The sequence below is a fragment of the Schistocerca serialis genome, chromosome 12 (genome assembly GCF_023864345.2).
Source record: "Schistocerca serialis cubense isolate TAMUIC-IGC-003099 chromosome 12, iqSchSeri2.2, whole genome shotgun sequence".
In the NCBI taxonomy this organism is placed as follows: Eukaryota; Metazoa; Arthropoda; class Insecta; order Orthoptera; family Acrididae; genus Schistocerca; species Schistocerca serialis.
Window position 1 is genome coordinate 156,590,003 of NC_064649.1, and position 13,464 is coordinate 156,603,466.

Here is a 13,464-nt window from a genome sequence, read left to right on the forward strand (position 1 = left end):
CTGTGAGTCCAGTTTTAGATTCCGATGCTACACTTCAGGCTTACTGTATCCCTTGGACCTTCTTATTGACGATGAAACACAAAAATGCATCCGATTTTAATACAAAAGTCTTAATGCCGACTTAAGTACAAGAGGACGGACACTCTAACTTTCTATGAATTGAACCTCTCCTGAGAGTCCAGTTTAAGATTCCGATGCTTCACTTCAGGTTTACTGTATCCCTAGGACCTTCTTATTGACGATGAAACACAGATATTGCATCCGAATTTAATACAAAAGTCACAATGCCGACTTAAGTACAAGAGGACTGACACTCTAACTGTCTATGATTTGAACCTCTCCTGTGAGTCCAGTTTTAGTTTCCGATGCTTCACTTCAGGTTTACTGTATACCTTGGACCATCTTATTGACGATGACGCTCAAAAATTGCATCCGAATTTAACACAAAAGGCTCAATGCCGACTTAAGTACAAGAGGAGTGACACTCTAACTTTCTATGATTTGAACCTCTCCTGTGAGTCCAGTTTTAGATTCCGATGCTTGACTTCAGGTTGACTGTATCCCTTGGACCTTCTTATTAACGATGAAACACAGAAATTGTATCCGAATTTAATACAAAAGGCACAATGCCGGCTTAAGTACAAGAGGACTGACATTCTAACATTCTATGATTTGAACCTCTCCTGTGAGGTCAGTTTTAGAATCCAATGCTTCACTTCAGGTTTACTGTATCCCTTGGACCTTCTTATTGACGATGAAACACAGAATTTGCATCCGAGTTTAATACAAAAGGCACTATGCCTACTTAAGTACAAGAGGACTGACACTCTAACTTTCAATGATTTCAACCTCTCCTGTGAGTCCAGTTTTAGATTCCGATGCTTCACATCAGGTTTACTGTATCCATTGGACCTTCTTATTAACGATGAAACACAGAAATTGCATCCGAAATTAATACCAAATGCACAATGCCGACTTAAGTACAAGAAGACTGACACCCTAACTTTCTATGATTTGAACCTCTACTGTGAGTCCAGTTTTAGATTCCGATGCTTCACTTCAGGTTTACTGTATCCCTTGGACCTTCTTACGATGAAACACAGAAATAGCATCCGAATTTAGTATAAACGGCACAATGCCGACATAAGTACAAGAGGACTGACACTCTAACTTTCTATGATTTGAACCTCTCTTGTGAATCCAGTTTTAGATTCCGATGCTTCACGTCAGGTTTACTGTATCCCTTGGAACTTCTTATTAACGATGAAATACAGAAATTGCATCCGAATTTAATACAAAAGGCACAATGCCGACTTAAGTACAAGAGGGATGACACTCTAACTTTGTATGATTTGAACCTCTCCTGTGAGTCCACTTTTAGATTCCGATGCCTCACTTCAGGTTTACTGTATGCCTTGGACCTTCTTATTGACGATGAAACACAGAAATTGCATCCGAATTTAATACGAAAGTCCCAATGCCGACTTAAGTACAAGAGGACTGACACTCTAACATTCTATGATTTGAACCTCTCCTATGAGTCCAGTTTTAGATTCCGATGCTTCACTTCAGGTTTACTGTATCCCTTGGACCTTTTTATTAATGATGAAACACAGAAATTGCATCCGAATTTAATACAAAAGGCACAATGCCGACATAAGTACAAGAGGACTGACACTCTAACTTTCTATGATTTGAACATCTCTTGTGATTCCAGTTTTAGATTCCGATGCTTCACTTCAGGTTTACTGTATCCCTTGGATGTTCTTATTGGCGATGAAACACAGAAATTGCATCCGAATTTAATACAAAAGGCACAATGCCGACTTAAGTACAAGAGGACTGACACTCTTACTTTCTATGATTTGAACCTCTCCAGTGAGTCCAGTTTTAGATTCCGATGCTTCACTACAGGTTTACTGTATCCCTTGGTCGTTCTTATTGACCATGAAACACAGAAATTGCATCCGAATTTAATACAATAGTCAAAATGCCGACTTAAGTACAAACGGACTGACACTCTAACTTTCTATGATTTGAACCTCTCCTGTTAGTACAGTTTTGAATTCCGATGCATCACTTCAGGTTTATTGTATCTCTTGGACCTTCTTATTAACGATGAAACACAGAAATTGCGTCCGAATTTAATACAAAATCACAATGCCGTCTTAAACACAAGAGGACTGACACTCTCACTTTCTATGATTTGAACCTCTCTTGTGAGTCCATATTTAGATTCTGATGCTTCACTTCAGGTGTACTGTATGCCTTGGACCTTCGTATTGACGATGAATCACAGAAATTGCATCCGAATTTAATACAAAAGTCACAATGCCGACTTAAGTACAAGTGGACTGACACTCTAACATTCTATGATTTCAACCTCTCCTGTGAGTCCAGTTTTAGATTCCGATGCTTCACTTCAGGTTTACTGTATCCCTTGGACCTTCTTATTAACGATGAAACACAGCAATTGCATCCAAATTCCATACGAAAGGCACAATGCCGACTTAAGTACAAGAGGACTGACACTCTTACTTTCTATGATTTGAACCTCTCCTGTGAGTCCACTTTTAGATTCCGATGCTTCACTTCAGGTTTACTGTATCACTTGGACCTTCTTATTAACGGTGAAACACAGAAATTGCATCCGAATTTAATACAAAAGGCACAATGCCGACATAAGTACAAGAGGACTGACACTCTAACTTTCTATGATTTGTACCTCTCCTGTAAGTCCAGTTTTAGACTCCGATGCGTCACTTCAGGTTTACTGTATCCCTTGGACCTTCTTATTGACGATGAAACACAGAAATTACATCCGAATTTAATACAAAAGGCACAATGCCGACTTAAGTACAAAAGGAACTGACACTCTAAATTTCTATGATTTGTACCTCTCCCGTGAGTCCAGTTTTACATTCCTATGTTTCACTTCAGGTTTACTGTATCCCTTGGACTTTCTTATTAACGATGAAACACAGAAATTGCATCCGAATTTAATACAAACGGAACAATGCCGACTTGAGTAAAAGAGGACTGACAAACTAACTTTCTATGATTTGAACCTCTCTTGTGAGTCCAGTTTTAGATTCCGATGCTTCACGTCAGGTTGACTTTATCCCTTGGACATTCTTATTAACGATGAAGCACAGAAATTGCATCTGAATTTAATACAAAAGGCACAATGCCGACTTAAGTCCTAGAGGGTTGACACTACTTTTGTATGATTTGAACCTCTCCTGTGAGTCCACTTTTAGATTCCGATGCCTCACTGCAGGTTTACTGTATACCTTGGACCATCTTATTGACGATGAAGCACAGAAATTTGCATCCGAATTTGATAGAAAAGGCACAATGCCGACTTAAGTACAAGAGGACAGACACTCTAACTTTCTATGTTTTGAACCTCTCCTGTGAGTCCAGTTTTAGATTCCGATGCTTCACTTCAGGTTTACTGTATCCCTTGGATCTTCCTATTAACGATGTAACACAGAAATTGCATCCAAATTCAATACAAAAGGCACAATGCCGACTTAAGTACAAGAGGACTGACTCTCTAACTTTCTATGATTTGAACCTCTCCTGTGAGTACAGTTTTAGATTCCGATGCCTCACTTCAGGTTTACTGTATCCCTTGGACCTTCTTATTAACGATGAAACACAGAAATTGCATCCGAATTTAATACAAACGTCACAATAATGACTTAAGTACAAGAGGACTGACACTCTAACTTTCTATGATTTGAACCTCTCTTGTGAGTCCAGTCTTAGATTCCGATGCTTCACGTCAGGTGTACTGTATCACTTGGACCTTCTTATTAACGATGAAACACAGAAATTACTTCCGAATTTAATACAAAAGGCACAATGCCAACATAAGTACAAGAGGACTGACACTCTCACATTCTATGATTTGAACCTCTCCTGTGAGTCCAGTTATAGATTCCGATGCTTCACTTCAGGTTTACTGTATCCCTTGGACCTTCTTATTGACGATGAAACACAGAATTTGCATCCGAGTTTAATACAAAAGGCACAATGCCGACTTAAGTACAAGAGGACTGACACTCTAACTTTCAATGATTTCAACCTCTACTGTGAGTCCAGTTTTAGATTCCGATGCTTCACATCAGGTTTACTGTATCCGTTGGACCTTCTTATTAACGATGAAGCACAGAAATTGCATCTGAGTTTAATACAAAAGGCACAATGTCGACTTAAGTACAAGGTTACTGAATGTCTAACTTTCTATGATTTGAACCTCTCCTGTGAGTCCAGTTTTAGATTCCGATGCCTCACTTCAGGTTTACTGCATCCCTTGGACCTTCGTATTGACGATGAAGCACAGAAATTGCATCCTAATTTAATACAAAAGTCACAATGCCGACTTAGGTACAAGAGGACTGACACCCTAACTTTCTATGATTTGAACCTCTCCTGTGATTCCAGCTTTACATTCCGATGCTTCACTTCAGGTTTACTGTAACCATTGGACCTTCTTATTAACGATGAAACACAGAAATTGCATCCGAATTTAATACAAAAGGCACAATGACGACTTAAGTACAAGAGGACTGACACCCTAACTTTCTATGATTTTAACCTCTCTTGTGAATCTAGTATTAGATTCCGATGCTTCACGTCAGGTTTATAGTATCCCTTGGACCTTCTTATTAACGATGAAATACAGAAATTGCATCCGAATTTAATACAAAAGGCACAATGCCGACTTAAGTACAAGGGGGTTGACACTCTAACTTTGTATGATTTGAACCTCTCCTGTGAGTCCACTTTTAGATTCCAATGCCTCACTTCAGGTTTACTGTATGCCTTGGACCTTCTTATTGACGATGAAACACAGAAATTGCATCCGAATTTAATACAAAAGTCACAATGCCGGCTTAAGTACAAGAGGACTGACACTCTAACATTCTATGCTTTGAACCTCTCCTGTGAGTCCAGTTTTAGATTCCGATGCTTCACTTCAGGTTTACTGTATCCCTTGGACCTTTTTATTGACGATGAAACACAGAAATTGCATCCAAATTCAATACGAAAGGCACAATGCCGACTTAAGTACAAGAGGACTGACACTCTTACTTTCTAGGATTTGAACCTCTCCTGTGAGTCCAGTTTTAGATTCCGATGCATCACTTCAGGTTTACTGTACCACTTGGACCTTCTTATTAACGATGAAACACAGAAATTGCATCCGAATTTAATACAAATGGCACAATGCCGACTTAAGTACAAGAGGACTGACACTCTTACTTTCTATGATTTGAACCTCTCCAGTGAGTATAGTTTTAGATTCCGATGCTTCACTTCAGGTTTACTGTATCCCTTGGACCTTCTTATTGACAATGAAACACAGAATTTGCATCCGAGTTTAATACAAAAGGCACAATGCCAACTTAAGTACAAGAGGACTGACACTCTAACTTTCAATGATTTCAACCTCTCCTGTGAGTCCAGTTTTAGATTCCGATGCTTCACATCAGGTTTACTGTATCCGTTGGACCTTCTTATTAACGATGAAACACAGAAATAGCATCCGAATTTAATACAAAAGGCACAATGCCGACTTAAGTACTAAAGGACTGACACTCTAACTTTCTATGATTTGAACCTCTCCTGTGAATCCAGTTTTAGATTCCGATGTTTCACTTCAGGTTTACTGTATCCCTTGGACCTTCTTACGATGAAACACAGAAATTGCATCCGAATTTAGTATAAACGGCACAATGCCGACATAAGTACAAGAGGACTGACACTCTAACTTTCAATGATTTCAACCTCTCCTGTGAGTCCAGTTTTAGATTCCAATGCGTCACATCAGGTTTACTGTATCCGTTGGACGTTCTTATTAACGATGAAACACAGAAATTGCATCCGAATTTAATACAAAAGGCACAATGCCGACTTAAGTACAAAAGGACTGACACTCTAACTTTCTATGATTTGAACCTTTCCTGTGTGTCCAGTTTTAGATTCCGATGTTTCACTTCAGGTTTACTGTATCCCTTGCACCTTCTTACGATGAAACACAGAAATTGCATCCGAATTTAGTATAAACGGCACAATGCCGACTTAAGTACAAGAGGACTGACACTCTAACTTTCTATGATTTGAACCTCTCTTGTGAATCCAGTTTTAGATTCCGATGCTTCACGTCAAGTTTACTGTATCCCTTGGACCTTCTTATTAACGATGAAATACAGAAATTGCATCCGAATTTAATACAAAAGGCACAATGCCGACTTAAGTACAAGAGGGATGACAGTCTAAATTTGTATGATTTGAACCTCTCCTGTGAGTCCACTTTTAGATTCCGAAGCCTCACTTCAGGTTTACTGTATGCCTTGGACCTTCTTATTGAGGATGAAACACAGAAATTGCATCCGAATTTAATACAAAAGGCACAATGCCGACATAAGTACAAGAGGACTGACACTCTAACTTTCTATGATTTGTACCTCTCCTGTAAGTCCAGTTTTAGACTCCGATGCTTAATTTCAGGTTTACTGTATCCCTTGGACCTTCTTATTGACGATGAAACACAGAAATTGCATCCGAATTTAATACAAAAGGCACAATGCCGACTTAAGTACAAAAGGAACTGACACTCTAACTTTCTATGATTTGTACCTCTCCCGTGAGTCCAGTTTTACATTCCGATGTTTCACTTCAGGTTTACTGTATCCCTTGGAACTTCTTATTAACGATGAAACACAGAAATTGCATCCGAATTTAATACAAACGGAACAATGCCGACTTGAGTACAAGAGGACTGACAAACTAACTTTCTATGATTTGAACCTCTCTTGTGAGTCCAGTTTTAGATTCCGATGCTTCACGTCAGGTTTACTTTATCCCTTGGACATTCTTATTAACGATGAAACACAGAAATTGCATCCGAATTTAATACGAAAGGCACAATGCCGACTTAAGTCCTAGAGGGTTGACACTACTTTTGTATGATTTGAACCTCTCCTGTGAGTCCACTTTTAGATTCCGATGCCTCACTGCAGGTTTACTGTATACCTTGGACCATCTTATTGACGATGAAGCACAGAAATTTGCATCCGAATTTGATACAAAAGGCACAATGCCGACTTAAGTACAAGAGGACAGACACTCTAACTTTCTATGATTTGAACCTCTCCTGTGAGTCCAGTTTTAGATTCCGATGCTTCACTTCAGGTTTACTGTATCCCTTGGATCTTCCTATTAACGATGTAACACAGAAATTGCATCCGAATTCAATACAAAAGGCACAATGCCGACTTAAGTACAAGAGGACTGACTCTCTAACTTTCTATGATTTCAACCTCTCCTGTGAGTCCAGTTTTAGATTCCGATGCTTCACTTCAGGTTTACTGTATCCCTTGGACCTTCTTATTGTCGATGAAACACAGAAATTGCATCCCAGTTTAATACAAAAGGCACAATGCCGACTTAAGTACAAGAGGACTGACACTCTAACTTTCTATGATTTGAACCTCTCCTGTGAGTCCAGTTTTAGATTCCGATGCCTCACTTCAGGTTTACTGTATCCCTTGGACCTTCTTATTAACGATGAAACACAGAAATTGCATCCGAATTTAATATAAACGTCACAATGAAGACTTAAGTACAAGAGGACTGACACTCTAAATTTCTATGATTTGAACCTCTCTTGTGAGTCCAGTCTTAGATTCCGATGCTTCACGTCAGGTGTACTGTATCACTTGGACCTTCATATTAACGATGAAACACAGAAATTGCTTCCGAATTTAATACAAAAGGCACAATGCCGACTTAAGTACAAGAGGACTCACACTTTAACTTTGTATGATTTTAATCTCTCCTGTGAGTCCACTTTTAGATTGCGATGCTTCACTTCTGGTTTACTGTATACCTTGGACCATCTTATAGTCGACGAAGCACAGAAATTTGCATCCGAATTTAATACAAAAGCCACAATGCCGACTAAAGTACAAGAGGACTGACACTCTAACATTCTATGATTTGAACCTCCCCTGTGTGTCCAGTTTTAGATTCCGATGCTTCACTTCAGGTTTACTGTATCCCTTGGACCTTCATAATGATGATGAGACACAAAAATTGCATCCGAAATTAATACAAAAGTCACAATGCCGACTTAAGTACAAGAGGACTGACACTCTAACTTACTAAGATTTGAACCTGTCCTGTGAGTCCAGTTTTAGATTCCGATGCTTCACTTCAGGTTTACTGTATCCCTTGGACCCTCTTATTGACGATGAAACACAGAAATTGCATCCGAAATTAATACAAAAGGCACAATGCCGACATAAGTACAAGAGGACTGAAACTCTCACATTCTATGATTTGAACCTCTCCTGTGAGTCCAGTTATAGATTCCGATGCTTCACTTCAGGTTTACTGTATCCCTTGGACCTTCTTATTGACGATGAAACACAGAATTTGCATCCGAGTTTAATACAAAAGGCACAATGCCGACTTAAGTACAAGAGGACTGACACTCTAACTTTCAATGATTTCAACTTCTCCTGTGAGTCCAGTTTTAGATTCCGATGCTTCACATCAGGTTTACTGTATCCATTGGACCTTCTTATTAACGATGAAACACAGAAATTGCATCCGAAATTAATACCAAATGCACAATGCCGACTTAAGTACAAGAAGACTGACACCCTAACTTTCTATGATTTGAACCTCTACTGTGAGTCCAGTTTTAGATTCCGATGCTTCACTTCAGGTTTACTGTATCCCTTGGACCTTCTTATTGACGATGAAACACAGAATTTGCATCCGAGTTTAATACAAAAGTCACAATGCCGGCTTAAGTACAAGAGGACTGACACTCTAACATTCTATGCTTTGAACCTCTCCTGTGAGTCCAGTTATAGATTCCGATGCTTCACTTCAGGTTTACTGTATCCCTTGGACCTTCTTATTGACAATGAAACACAGAATTTGCATCCGAGTTTAATACAAAAGGCACAATGCCAACTTAAGTACAAGAGGACTGACACTCTAACTTTCAATGATTTCAACCTCTCCTGTGAGTCCAGTTTTAGATTCCGATGCTTCACATCAGGTTTACTGTATCCGTTGGACCTTCTTATTAACGATGAAACACAGAAATTGCATCCGAATTTAATACAAAAGGCACAATGCCGACTTAAGTACAAAAGGACTGACACTCTAACTTTCTATGATTTGAACCTCTCCTGTGAGTCCAGTTTTAGATTCCGATGTTTCTCTTCAGGTTTACTGTATCCCTTGGACCTTCTTACGATGAAACACAGAAATTGCATCCGAATTTAGTATAAACGGCACAATGCCGACATAAGTACAAGAGGACTGACACTCTAACTTTCTATGATTTGAACCTCTCTTGTGAATCCAGTTTTAGATTCCGATGCTTCACGTCAGGTTTACTGTATCCCTTGGACCTTCTTATTAACGATGAAATACAGAAATTGCATCCCAATTTAATACAAAAGGCACAATGCCGACTTAAGTACAAGAGGGATGACACTCTAACTTTGTATGATTTGAACCTCTCCTGTGAGTCCACTTTTAGATTCCGATGCCTCACTTCAGGTTTACTGTATGCCTTGGACCTTCTTATTGACGATGAAACACAGAAATTGCATCCGAATTTAATACAAAAGTCCCAATGCCGACTTAAGTACAAGAGGACTGACACTCTAACATTCTATGATTTGAACCTCTCCTATGAGTCCAGTTTTAGATTCCGATGCTTCACTTCAGGTTTACTGTATCCCTTGGACCTTTTTATTAACGATGAAACACAGAAATTGCATCCGAATTTAATACAAAAGGCACAATGCCGACATAAGTACAAGAGGACTGACACTCTAAATTTCTATGATTTGAACATCTCTTGTGATTCCAGTTTTAGATTCCGATGCTTCACTTCAGGTTTACTGTATCCCTTGGACGTTCTTATTGGCGATGAAACACAGAAATTGCATCCGAATTTAATACAAAAGGCACAATGCCGACTTAAGTACAAGAGGACTGACACTCTTACTTTCTATGATTTGAACCTCTCCAGTGAGTCCAGTTTTAGATTCCGATGCTTCACTTCAGGTTTGCTGTATCCCTTGGATCTTCCTATTAACGATGTAACACAGAAATTGCATCCAAATTCAATACAAAAGGCACAATGCCGACTTAAGTACAAGAGGACTGACTCTCTAACTTTCTATGATTTGAACCTCTCCTGTTAGTACAGTTTTGAATTCCGATGCATCACTTCAGGTTTATTGTATCTCTTGGACCTTCTTATTAACGATGAAACACAGAAATTGCGTCCGAATTTAATACAAAATCACAATGCCGTCTTAAATACAAGAGGACTGACACTCTCACTTTCTATGATTTGAACCTCTCTTGTGAGTCCATATTTAGATTCTGATGCTTCACTTCAGGTGTACTGTATGCCTTGGACCTTCGTATTGACGATGAAACACAGAAATTGCATCCGAATTTAATACAAAAGTCACAATGCCGACTTAAGTACAAGTGGACTGACACTCTAACATTCTATGATTTGAACCTCTCCTGTGAGTCCAGTTTTAGATTCCGATGCTTCACTTCAGGTTTACTGTATCCCTTGGACCTTCTTATTAACGATGAAACACAGCAATTGCATCCAAATTCCATACGAAAGGCACAATGCCGACTTAAGTACAAGAGGACTGACACTCTTACTTTCTATGATTTGAACCTCTCCTGTGAGTCCACTTTTAGATTCCGATGCTTCACTTCAGGTTTACTGTATCACTTGGACCTTCTTATTAACGGTGAAACACAGAAATTGCATCCGAATTTAATACAAAAGGCACAATGCCGACATAAGTACAAGAGGACTGACACTCTAACTTTCTATGATTTGTACCTCTCCTGTAAGTCCAGTTTTAGACTCCGATGCTTCACTTCAGGTTTACTGTATCCCTTGGACCTTCTTATTGACGATGAAACACAGAAATTGCATCCGAATTTAATACAAAAGGCACAATGCCGACTTAAGTACAAAAGGAACTGACACTCTAACTTTCTATGATTTGTACCTCTCCCGTGAGTCCAGTTTTACATTCCTATGTTTCACTTCAGGTTTACTGTATCCCTTGGACTTTCTTATTAACGATGAAACACAGAAATTGCATCCGAATTTAATACAAACGGAACAATGCCGACTTGAGTACAAGAGGACTGACAAACTAACTTTCTATGATTTGAACCTCTCTTGTGAGTCCAGTTTTAGATTCCGATGCTTCACGTCAGGTTTACATTATCCCTTGGACATTCTTATTAACGATGAAACACAGAAATTGCATCCGAGTTTAATACAAAAGGCACAATGTCGACTTAAGTACAAGAGGACTGACACTCTAACTTTCTATGATTTGAACCTCTCCTGTGAGTACAGTTTTAGATTCCGATGCCTCACTTCAGGTTTACTGTATCCTTTGGACCTTCTTATTAACGATGAAACACAGAAATTGCATCCGAATTTTATACAAACGTCACAATAAAGACTTAAGTACAAGAGGACTGACACTCTAACTTTCTATGATTTGAACCTCTCTTGTGAGTCCAGTCTTAGATTCCGATGCTTCACGTCAGGTGTACTGTATCACTTGGACCTTCTTATTAACGATGAAACACAGAAATTGCTTCCGAATTTAATACAAAAGGCACAATGCCGACATAAGTACAAGAGGACTGACACTCTCACATTCTATGATTTGAACCTCTCCTGTGAGTCCAGTTATAGATTCCGATGCTTCACTTGAGGTTTACTGTATCCCTTGGACCTTCTTATTGACGATGAAACACAGAATTTGCATCCGAGTTTAATACAAAAGGCACAATGCCGACTTAAGTTCAAGAGGACTGACACTCTAACTTTCAATGATTTCAACCTCTACTGTGAGTCCAGTTTTAGATTCCGATGCTTCACATCAGGTTTACTGTATCCGTTGGACCTTCTTATTAACGATGAAGCACAGAAATTGCATCTGAATTTAATACAAAAGGCACAATGTCGACTTAAGTACGAGGTTACTGAAAGTCTAACTTTCAATGATTTGAACCTCTCCTGTGAGTCCAGTCTTAGATTCCGATGCCTCACTTCAGGTTTTCTGCATCCCTTGGACCTTCGTATTGACGATGAAGCACAGATATTGCATCCTAATTTAATACAAAAGTCACAATGCCGACTTAGGTACAAGAGGACTGACACCCTAACTTTCTATGATTTGAACCTCTCCTGTGATTCCAGCTTTACATTCCGATGCTTCACTTCAGGTTTACTGTAACCATTGGACCTTCTTATTAACGATGAAACACAGAAATTGCATCCGAATTTAATACAAAAGGCACAATGACGACTTAAGTACAAGAGGACTGACACCCTAACTTTCTATGATTTTAACCTCTCTTGTGAATCTAGTATTAGATTCCGATGCTTCACGTCAGGTTTATAGTATCCCTTGGACCTTCTTATTAACGATGAAATACAGAAATTGCATCCGAATTTAATACAAAAGGCACAATGCCGACTTAAGTACATGGGGGTTGACACTCTAACTTTGTATGATTTGAACCTCTCCTGTGAGACCACTTTTAGATTCCAATGCCTCACTTCAGGTTTACTGTATGCCTTGGACCTTCTTATTGACGATGAAACACAGAAATTGCATCCGAATTTAATACAAAAGTCACAATGCCATCTTAAGTACAAGAGGACTGACACTCTAACATTCTATGCTTTGAACCTCTCCTGTGAGTCCAGTTTTAGATTCCGATGCTTCACTTCAGGTTTACTGTATCCCTTGGACCTTTTTATTAACGATGAAACACAGAAATTGCATCCAAATTCAATACGAAAGGCACAATGCCGACTTAAGTACAAGAGGACTGACACTCTTACTTTCTAGGATTTGAACCTCTCCTGTGAGTCCAGTTTTAGATTCCGATGCATCACTTCAGGTTTACTGTACCACTTGGACCTTCTTATTAACGATGAAACACAGAAATTGCATCCGAATTTAATACAAATGGCACAATGCCGACTTAAGTGCAAGAGGACTGACACTCTTACTTTCTATGATTTGAACCTCTCCAGTGAGTCCAGTTTCAGATTCCGATGCTTTACTTCAGGTTTACTGTATCCCTTGGACCTTCTTATTGACAATGAAACACAGAATTTGCATCCGAGTTTAATACAAAAGGCACAATGCCAACTTAAGTACAAGAGGACTGACACTCTAACTTTCAATGATTTCAACCTCTCCTGTGAGTCCAGTTTTAGATTCCGATGCTTCACATCAGGTTAACTGTATCCGTTGGACCTTCTTATTAACGATGAAACACAGAAATTGCATCTGAATTTAATACAAAAGGCACAATGCCGACTTAAGTACTAAAGGACTGTCA